Here is a 10,800-nt window from a genome sequence, read left to right as displayed (position 1 = left end):
TTTTTTTAATTGCACATGTTCTAGGCTGGGTTAAAACTCTCCGCGGGAAAGTGTCCCTACAATTAAAGCCAAGTGAACCAAAGATTGGGCGAATTCAAAGCTTAAAATCAGGCATAGGCCACGCAAATAATTGGAGAACCGTAGGAGATGAGAATTGTAGCAGGAGATGGGAATAGTATAGATTTACCTTTATTCAGTATGGGGGAGGGGGACGTTTAAAGTAATGTAAACATTTGTTTTATAATAAAACAGACGGGGTATCATCCTGCCAACTAAATCATAAATATTAACCGTACCTAACTGGGACACTGCAGAATGCAAATGGGATTCATTTTTATCCAGTGCATAGTTTAGATTGCATTTTTGTTGTTGTTGTTAACCCATATGTGATACACTTAACTGATCGCAAAAGGTTTCCGTGGTGAATCGCTTACCTCAGTTCACAATCCCAGCCAACACATCCCAGTCCTAGACGGGTCTCTCTCATTTTTTGAACTGTCACAGCAGTCTGTTAAAACTGACACATTGAAATAGACGAACAAATATTATGTCTCCGCGTTTTATTGTGTCTGTGCTAATGCTAATGTCAATCCCAACTGAAAGCAACATGGTTCAGTGGCAGCAAAAACAACTTGTTGCAAAAGTCAGGGCAAAAAAAGTCTTCAGTAGCAGAGAGGTACGTGCAGATAAGGTAGGTTTTTCCCCCTTGACTTGGACCCTGACTGTTTCTATTGTATCTGTTCTCTTTGCCAAGCTAATAATAGCTTAAAATACAATTTTGTCCCCGCATAATGGCCCCCCCCCCCCCCTTCCCCCTCTCACTGCATTAACGTTGCTGGATATTTATAGATTAGCTTGTTTTCCCATTGCGGCTTTAAGTTATAAATCGTTCTCCGACATGAATTAACGTACCTATAAAATCGCCGAAGAAAACTGAAGGTTTTATTAGTAGAATTTAGTGTTCTGCACAAATATTCCAAATTTTCAATGGATAGCCTTTAAAAAACTGGACTTGTTATGCAAAAGGATCTTTATAACTAAAACTTGAAATTAATTCAATGGTAATAACGGTATAAACAGTACAATTTTATTTTGATGATGAACTGATTTCTAATAATGCGGAATCTCATGAGTTTAGCACTGAACTAAATCTACCATCTAACGTTGCGCAAGTCAACGGATTTATTTGGCAATTAGGACTTGTGTTTATCCGCCACCAGTGCAAATAGGAAAAACGTTTTAACAAGATTACCGACTGGTTATACACGTTTGTTTGAAGCAGCCCCTTCATTCTCTATTTATTGCTGCCCTCTAGTGACGATATCTATTCCTGCAGAGTTACCCTTTTTCATGTTTCAAAAATCTTTATATTTTGATCTGAGTTGATCAACACAAATAGAATACTTTTCTTCCAACTTTGTAAATAATTTTCGTTGCTTATTCTCACATTTAATTTCATTCCAACTGTTTAGAATGGGGACAGCACGAAAATACATCATTCTGCTTGTTAGTCACAAGTAGCCATTCCAATCTGAAATCGATTGAAAGAATGAATGGTGTGAGAATTATAGTAAAAATTAACCTAGCAAAATGTTATTTTACAGATTAACAATAAACCGCAAAAATCCACCCGAAGACTTCATGGGTTCGAGAGATAATGTACAAAACGTTACAAAAGAATTGTATGAATATTGAACACATAAATAAAAATTCACCATTGTTGGTCTGTTTATCGAATAAACAGGAGGATTTTATTATTTAGAAGTTATAATGAAAACGTGGCGGGCGGGGGGACATCTAATTGACTTCGTTTCGATAGAAATGTCAGTTCCGAGTTCTGAACAAGATCGGGTTTAGTGTCTTGACACTTCAAAAAAGGACTTCTATACAGACTCATTCGATTCGCCTGGGACTTCGTTGCCAGCGTGCTTGGTAAAAGACTAACATTTTGATTAGATGCCGAGTCTTAAAAGGAGAGCGATGCCCAATAGAAATCTCAACGGATATATAAAATATTACACGAAAAATAGGCTTTCTCTGTTCGACTCATTATTATCACTTCCAGAAATAATAAATTCTATTGCTCCCTTTGCCTATCCAAAAGTGAACTGCTATCAGAATCGAAATACTGAACATTTGCGTTACATTTTATGGGTAAGTTTGTTCAAATGCTTAATTTGGTCCATTCTGGCACGGAATTGCCCCAGCACGAGCCGGCGTACAAATAAGCTGAAGATAACTCCAGGTCACTGGTAACTATCTGTACTCCGACGAAGCGCTTGGGTAAAGGGAAGACTCGAAGGAACTGTACCCAGCTCTCTCGCGGTTAGATTTCTTGCAGTTTCAGTCTCGCTTCATATATATTCGTCCCTTTAAATATCTGTGCGCCGATGAAAGAGCCTAATTTTTATTTGTAAATTAGCGTTTCCATCAAAAACATAAGTACAGACGCTAACAGGTCCGAAGAATTTTTTTTGTGGAGGTCGTGTATACGTGCATACAGAGGAAAGTTAAAATAAACGCTGTTTGTTTTAATTTGGACGCCGTGGACAATTGTCACTTGTTCTATTTTCTTTCAATATTTCGTTCCTGACATCGTTGTAACAATTTCAACATGAACAAACTAATATAAAAGAATCTTTGGAAATAGAAAAAAAGTCCTCTCACAGAACCTAAATACGGTTTTGTACAATCAGAATGAATAAATGTTACTGTGTGCAAGATGATCACTTTCCCTCTCCAGCTAGTTTTGCATCGCCTCAAAACTGAATGGGCAGAAACTGCAGACAGGTTTGGACACGGGGCAGCGAATTAGGACGAAGAGGGAAAACAATGAAGAAAAATGATACTCCGCAAGAATAAGACTGAAAACTCAGCAAAAACGTCGGTTTGAAATTTTATTGCATGCTATCATAGAATTTAACGCAGTCGAATCAAATGAAGCGATCTTCGCACGCTCTGTCGGTGTGCCTGGATTATTCGTTGCTTCTTATTAAAGTTTTAGCACTGAACTCCCCTTTCTGAGAAGGGAGATTTGTGTAGCCAAAACATTCCATGGAACTGTCAGCGGAGAATCAAAGCTGTTGTTATCTGGTGAAATAGTTAAACCAAGGCTTGTTTGTACAATTATCACAGTTAAAAGCTTGCCAATTTCATCGTCGTGTTTATTATTAAGATGTAATTTAACATGTATGAAAGCATTTTTATATTTTCCTAATAACCTCGTCTACAATTTTTTAAGGAGACCCTATTTCATACCTCGAAAGGAAATGAGAACATTAATCTTTAGATTACACAATCATAATCCCTAATTGCAGAATCCGTTGTAAAAAGAATTTATGACTACACAGCAGGAAGGAGGGGAAAGATTTACTGCACTAAGGTGAAAAGGATTTTTGAAATCGTCCAATCATTGAAAAGAAGAGGATGGAGCCACTGATTAGGAGATAGATTAGGGGGCAAGACTAGCTCTGCAGGAAGTTTCCCACTTGCTGAGAGTCTCCTTTCACCTCCAGCTCTGTAGTCATCACTTTACACATTTTCCTTTCCACTGACTTGGCTTGGGGGTGATGTTTGTGATTGGAATTTCACTCTGACATTTTGTTGTCCTTGTTCTCCACCAATAGAACTGCGTTTCTTGAGGGTTGTCAATAACTTCTAAAGTGCTCAGAAAGATATATATCATATTCAATAATTCCAAAGATATTTTTACATGCCATTTACTGCAGGGATACTATGTGACTGTTCTTTTGTCTGCCAGGGTTTTAAAAAATTTGTTTGTGGGATATGGGCGTTGTTGGCTAGGCCAACATTTATTGCCCATCCCTAATTGCCCTTCAACTAAGTGGCTTTCTAGGCCATTTCAGAGGGCATTTAAGAGTCAAACCCATTGCTGTGGGTCTGGAGTCACATGTAGGCCAGACCAGGTAAGAACGGCAGATTTCCTTCCCTAAACGACAATAGTGAACCAGATGGATTTTACAACAGTTGACAATGGTTTCATGGTCACCATTAGACTAGCTTTTAGTTCCAGATTTATGAACTGAATTCAAATTTCACCACCTGCCATGGTGAGATTCGAACCCATGCCCCCAGAGCATTAGCCTGGGCTCTGGATTACTATTCCAGTGGCATTACCACTAAGCCACCATCTCCCCCTACCCCCATCCTCATCGCCTCCAAACAAGGCAAGTTAAAAAGTGTCAGCATGTTTCTCTTTTTAAGATAGCATTCTTGTGATTACACTTCAAAAGTGCTTCATTGGCTGTAAAGTGCTTTGGGACGTCTTGTGGTCATACAAGGTGCTATATAAATGCAAGTCTGTCTTTTTTTTATTCTTAGGCAGGGGACCATTCATTGAGCCACTGGGCAAAATTCAACTGACTACATAAAACAATTCTGATGAAGGGACACTGACCTGAAACGTTAACTCTGCTTCTCCACGGATGCTGCTAGACCCGCTGAGTATTTCCTGCATTTCTTGCTTTTATAACATAAAACAATGACTGCACTTCAAGCAGCAGTTTGTTGGTTATAGAATGTGTTGGAATATCCCAAGGATATAACAAGGTGCTATATAAATGCAAGTTCTCTTTATGATTTCAAGTTCAAGCAGGTTCAAATGACAAGAATCCTTTGAACCATCAAACTTAGAATCATTCAATGTCAACATCAGATAATTTTAATACCTCTCTCAAAAATTACATTGGCGTGTGACAGCAACTTTAGACAAGCAGTTTGCTCATATTAAAGCTATGCACCACTCTAAAACTCCCAATCCTTTCTCAAATTTACTTTTGTACATTGATGGAAAGAATTAATAGTCAAGCAAAGGCCAGAAGCTGATGTTAAAACATTTTCATTCATTGTGTGAATAAGTATAATATCGATTTGTCTACTGAAAAAAACAGTGAGGGTTCAGAGAGCTTACATTTATAGAATGACTTTCATGATCCTGGGATATCTTTTTACAGCCAATGAAGCACTTTTGAAGTGTGGTCACTGTTGTAATATAGGCAATGGGGCAGCCAATTTGTGCACAGCAAGGTCCCACAACCAGCTGTGATAATGACCCGATAAGCTGTTCATTTAGTGATGTTGGTTGAGATATAAATAATATCAGCAGGTGGAACACACATGAGGCAAAAACTATTTTTTGTAGTAGAGTAGAATTTTTACCGACTGCCATAATGGAGGAAACCCCCGAAGAGTAATGGAAATTGGCAAATAATTGAAGCTCTGATCAAACTTTGGTCATATAGTACAACCACATACTAGGTGCAGGAATGCAGATGTGCAGAATGCAAGTAACAAAAGGAGTATTTATGTAATTTTATTGATCAAAAATTAGATAAGATACCCCAAGAAACTTCTGAGAACCAGGGAATCAAATAACTGAAGTGCAGCTATTGGAGGTTGCAATGCAGTATGCAAAATTTTATAATGTTATTTTAAATCAAATTATCTTAGCTCACTGAACATATTACTATCATAGGATAACAGTTGTAAAATAAAATGCAATTTATAAAATGAAATGCTATTTGTTAAATACATGCTATTTGCTAAATGGACATTCCAACCCTAATGTAGGTCAATGTGACATTAACGTCAAATAACCAATTATAAAATTGAGTTGTGAAATGCAATATATTTTCATTATGTCTCCCGTGATAGGATTTCTTGGATTTTGTAGGCAACGATTTAAAATCGTGTGTTGAATTTATGTGTTTGACTTGTTGAGTTTCAGTCGCTACAAGAGATGCAAGGAGCAACCATTAATATTTATGCTCCAAATTAATTCATGTAAAGCAGACTGAATTCTGCTGCTTCAACAATGAAACTGTTTTTCCTCCAGCATAGAACTACTTATTTTTCTTGATGATGGTTAATAGGAATGAAAAAAAAAACAGTGTAGAGAGGGAATTATATGGGGATGGGAATTCATTTAAGCAAATGGAATCATTTTTCCTTATACTTTGCTGAGGCTTTTGCATTTTGTAAGGTAAGAAATGGTATTTTGGGTTATATTCACATGGTATATTTTCCAAGCCCTCATCCTACCCCCTTCTTCCGATACAAATACTAAGAAGTGTTTTTAAGTTTTTTCAGCTTGACTCCAAGGCTCCAGTTTGTCAGTTTCCATATAGTGATGTCAGTAATTTCCATGAAAAACAGTACAGCTGTCAGCAAAGTGCCTGGAAAATTAGTATTTTCCTCTTGTCGCAGTTTCCAATTATACTATACACTGTATATTTTTATCAATTATTTACTTTGTCAAATAGCCTCTTTAAGGATTACGACTGTTGCAAAATATCTGTAAACTTCAACAAACAAGTAGCTAGAAATAGAACAGCTGATTCCAGTCAGCCCAGACCGTAGTGTCTCCTAAGTGCTTTCCATATCTGTGCCATCAGATTGTGTGGAGATTCTTGCTTAATTCTTTAGTGAACATTGTTCTTACTTAGCAGTGCCACAGCTATGGATAGACTAAGGCTAGCAAGCATTGAAAATATCTCTTTCTATCAGTGAGTTTTCTTGAGATTCTGTTAACTTCAAGGAACTTAGGAGAGATTTAGTAACAATTAAGAAGGCTCTTAGTTCAGAAGAAAATTGGCCCCTCATGTAGAACAAAATGGTCACAGAGAATCCTGCTCTCTACACTCTAGAGATACAATTCTACTGACACTTTTGCACTGATGCAAAATAATTTTTGGCGTGCATTGTTCTAAAATGTAGTAGGATAATTCAGGTATCAGTTCTCAATACAGAGAAACCTAGGACGCTAAACAAAGCAGGTGTCTTACATCAATTTAAATTCATGCACAGTTAGTGCTATAACTACAGACAGTATAAAGTTGCATTTCAAAAATACTCAAGTAATTTCTAACTGGGAACTTTCAAACTTGGAATGGATTTTTTTTTAGTATTAGAAGAATTCCAAACATGAAAATTTAGGATTAGAGCTTTGTGCCTGCATCAAATAACACATGCTTTGTAGAGCTCTGTTGTCAGTGGTCTTCATTGTTGGGCAGACTTGTGTCAGAATGCATTATATCAAAGGTTTATTAATTGCACATTTAAGCTAGATGATACGATGCATCGTCAGTATGAGGAACAAGGCACCAAATTAAAAAGTAGAACCTCAAAGGTAATAATCTCTGGATTATTAACTGAGCCACATGCAAATTGGCATAGGGTAAATAAGATTAGAGAAATTAATGTATGGCTCAGAGACTGGTGAGGTAGAAGTGGGTTCCTGTTCGTGGGGCACTGGCACCAGTACTGGGGAAAGTGATAGCTGTACCTTTGGGACGGTCTACAGCTGAACCATGCTGCGGCTGGTGTTCTAGCAAGCTGCATAACTAGGGAAGTAGAGAGGGTTTTAAACTGAATAGTGGGGGCAAGGGATCAAATTTGGGAAGACATGGTAAATCAAGGAGTAGAGACAAGGCAAGAGAGTAAGGTATTAATATGGGAAATAATAAACAGACTGTGACAGGAAGGGACAGAGCACACAAATCTAAGAGTAAATCAACAGATAAGGCTAGAGGTTACAAAAATAATAAAAGGACAAACTAAAAGCTCTGTGTCTGAAGGCACGTAGCATTCGAAACAAAACAGATGAACTGAGAGCGCAAATAGAAATAAATAAGTACGATCTGATAACCATTATAGAGACATAGCTGCAGGATGACATAAATTGGGACCTGAATATTGAAGAGTACATAGCATTTAGGAAGGACAGGAAGCTAGGAAAAGGTGGAGGGTAGCTCTGTTAATTAATGATGGTATTAGCACAATAGAGAGGGATGACCTAAGTTCAGGAGACCAGAATGTAGAAGCAGTTTGGGTAGAGATGAGAAATGATAAAGGCAAGAAGTCACTTGTGGGAGTGGTGTACAGACCACCTAACATTAACCACACTGTAGAATAGGGTATAAAGGAAGAAATAATGGCAGATTGTCAGAAAGGTACAGTGATAATTATGGGGAATTTTAACCAACATATAGACTGGAAAAATCAGATGGGCAGAGGTAACCTAGATGAGGAGTACATAGAATGTTTTTGGGATAATTTCTTGGAACAATACATTCTGGAGCCAACCAGAGAGCAGGCTATACATGACCTGGTTTTGTGCAATGAGATAGGATCAATTAATGACCTCATAGGTAAGGCATCCCTTGGTAGCAGCGATCATAATATGATTGAATTTTACATTCAGTTTGAGGGAGAGATTAGGGATAGCATAAAACAAAAATAAAATATAAAACAAAAAGAAATGGCTTACAAAAATGCAAAACGCAGCACAGATCTGGCTGAATGGGATCGATACAAAGACCAGCAAAGGGTCACAAAGCAGCTTATAAGAGCTACTAAAAGAGATGATGAAAGGAAACTTGCAAGGGACATCAAAATCAATAAGAAGAAATTTTATAGTTGTCATTGATAATGGGGAAATGGCAGACATGTTGAACAATTACTTTGCCTCAGTATTTACAGTTGAAAAGGAGGATAACTTGCCGGAAGTCCTGAAAAAAGTAATAGCCGATAGGGGACAGTGACTTAATACAATTAACGTAAGTAAATCATCAGTAACAAGGAAATTAATGGAACTAAAGAGTGAGAAATCCCCAGGACCTGACGGTTTCCATCCGAGGGTGTTAAAGGAAGTAGGGGAGTACTTTGTAGATGCCCTAACTATAATCTTTCAGAGTTCCCTAGATTCAGGAGTGGTTCCTCTGGATTGGAAATTTGTACATGTCACTCCACATTTTAAGAAGGGTGAAAGGGGGAACCAAGGAAATTACAGACCAGTTAGCCTGACATCTGTGGTGGGCAAGTTGCTGGAGTCTATAATCAAGGATAGGGTGACTGAACACTGAGAAAAATTTCAGTTAACCAGGGACAGCCAGCATGGATTCATGACAGGAAGGTCATGCCTGATAAATCTCATTGAATTTTTTGAAGAGGTGACTAAGATGATGGACAGGGGAGTGTCTATGGATGTTATTTATATATTTATTTATGGACTTCCAGAAGGCATTTGGTAAAGTCCCACATAAGAGACTGTTAACTAAGGTAGAAGCCCATGGAGTTGAGGGCAAATTATTGACATGGTTCGAAAGTTGGTTGAGTGGTAGGCGACAGAGAGTGGGGATAATGGGTAAGTACTCCGATTGGCAGGATGTAACTGGTGGTGTCCCACAGGGATCTATGTTGGGGCCTCAATTATTCACATTATTCATTGGCATAGTAACTCATATATCCAAATTTGCTGATGATACAAAGTTAAGCGGCATTGTAGACAGTCTAGATGATAGCATAAAATTGCAAAGAGATATTGACTAGGTGAATGGGCAAAACTGTGGCAGATGGAATTCAGTGCTGGCAAGTGTGAGGTTATCCATTTTGGACCAAAACAGGATAGAGCAGGGTACTTTCTAAATTGGAAGAGGTTAAGTACAGTGGATGTCCAAAGAGACTTGGGGGTTCAGGTGCATAGATCTTTAAAATGCCACGAGCAAGTGCAGAAAATAATCCAAAAGGCTAATGGAATGCTAGCCTTTATATCTAGAGGATTGGAGTATAAAGACACAGAGGTTATGCTGCAGCTGTACAAAACCCTGTTTAGACCCCACTTGGAGTACTGTGAGCAGTTCTGGGCACCACGCCTTAGGAAGGATATATTGGCGCTGGAGGGAGTCCAACGTAGGTTTACAAGAATGATACCTGGACTACAGGGGTTAAGTTACGAGGAGAGATTACACAAATTAGACCTGTTTTCGCTAGAATTTAGAAGGTTAAAGGGTGATCTGACTGAAGTCTTCAAGATATTAACAGGAAAAGACAGGCTAGATAAAGATAAACTATTTCCACTGGTTGGAGATTCTAAAACTAGGGGGCATAGTCTAAAAATTAGGATGAGACCATTCAGGAGAGATGTTAGGAAGCACTTCTTCATGCAAAGGGCAGTAGAGGTTTGGAACTCTCTCCCACAAACAGCAGTTGAAGCTAGAACAATTGTTAATTTTAAATCTGAGATAGATAGATTTTTATTAAGCAAAGATATTAAAGGATATGGGCCAAAGGCAGGTATATGGAGTTAGGCCGCGGATCAACCATGATCTCATTGAATAGCTGGACATGCTCGAGGGGCTGAATGGCCTACTCCTGTTCCTATCTTCCTATGCTCCTATGAGAGACGCGTGGGTCCAGGCCTAGTATTTTAAACTTAAATAAGGGCAATTATGAGGTCATGAAAGCAGAGCTAGCTAAAGTGAACTGGAAAATCAGGTTAAGGGATAGGTCAACAGAGATTCAGTGGCAGACAGTTTAGGGGATATTTCAGAATACATAGAATAGATACATTTCAACAAGAAAAAAAAATTCCAAGGGTGGGACCCACCATCCGTGGTTAACTAAAACAGTTAAAGGTAGTATCAAACTTAAAGAAAAGCCTATATGCGCAAAGGTGGGAGGCAGGTCAGAAGATTGGACAGAATATAAAAAACAGCAAAGAATTACTAAAAGATTGATAAGGAAGGTAAAATTAGAGTACAAGAGAAAGCTAGCTAGAAATATAAGGACAGATAGTAAGAGTTTCTAGAGATATTTTAAAAAAGAAAAAAGTTAACAAAGTGAGCGTTGGTCCTATAGAAAGTGAGTCTGGGGAATTAATAATAGATAATAAGCAGATGGCAGATTGAACAGATATTTTGCATTGGTCTTCACTAGTGAGGGTACAAGTCACAGCCCAGAATTAGCTGTAAGTCAGGAAATGGAAGGGAGGGAGGAACTCAA

At 38.1% G+C, this 10,800-nt stretch overlaps 1 long non-coding RNA gene across 1 annotated transcript; it reads left to right on the top strand.

Moving 5' to 3' along the window:
- The first annotated feature begins 458 nt into the window (after positions 1-458).
- Positions 459-1,730, top strand: LOC137379162 (uncharacterized). Its single transcript, XR_010976749.1, has 2 exons — positions 459-691; positions 1,605-1,730. It is a non-coding gene; the product is annotated as an uncharacterized lncRNA (long non-coding RNA).
- Positions 1,731-10,800: the final 9,070 nt, after the last annotated feature.

Source organism: Heterodontus francisci, chromosome 17 (genome assembly GCF_036365525.1).
Source record: "Heterodontus francisci isolate sHetFra1 chromosome 17, sHetFra1.hap1, whole genome shotgun sequence".
Lineage (NCBI taxonomy): Eukaryota > Metazoa > Chordata > Chondrichthyes > Heterodontiformes > Heterodontidae > Heterodontus > Heterodontus francisci.
This window is presented reverse-complemented; position numbering and strand designations above follow the sequence as displayed.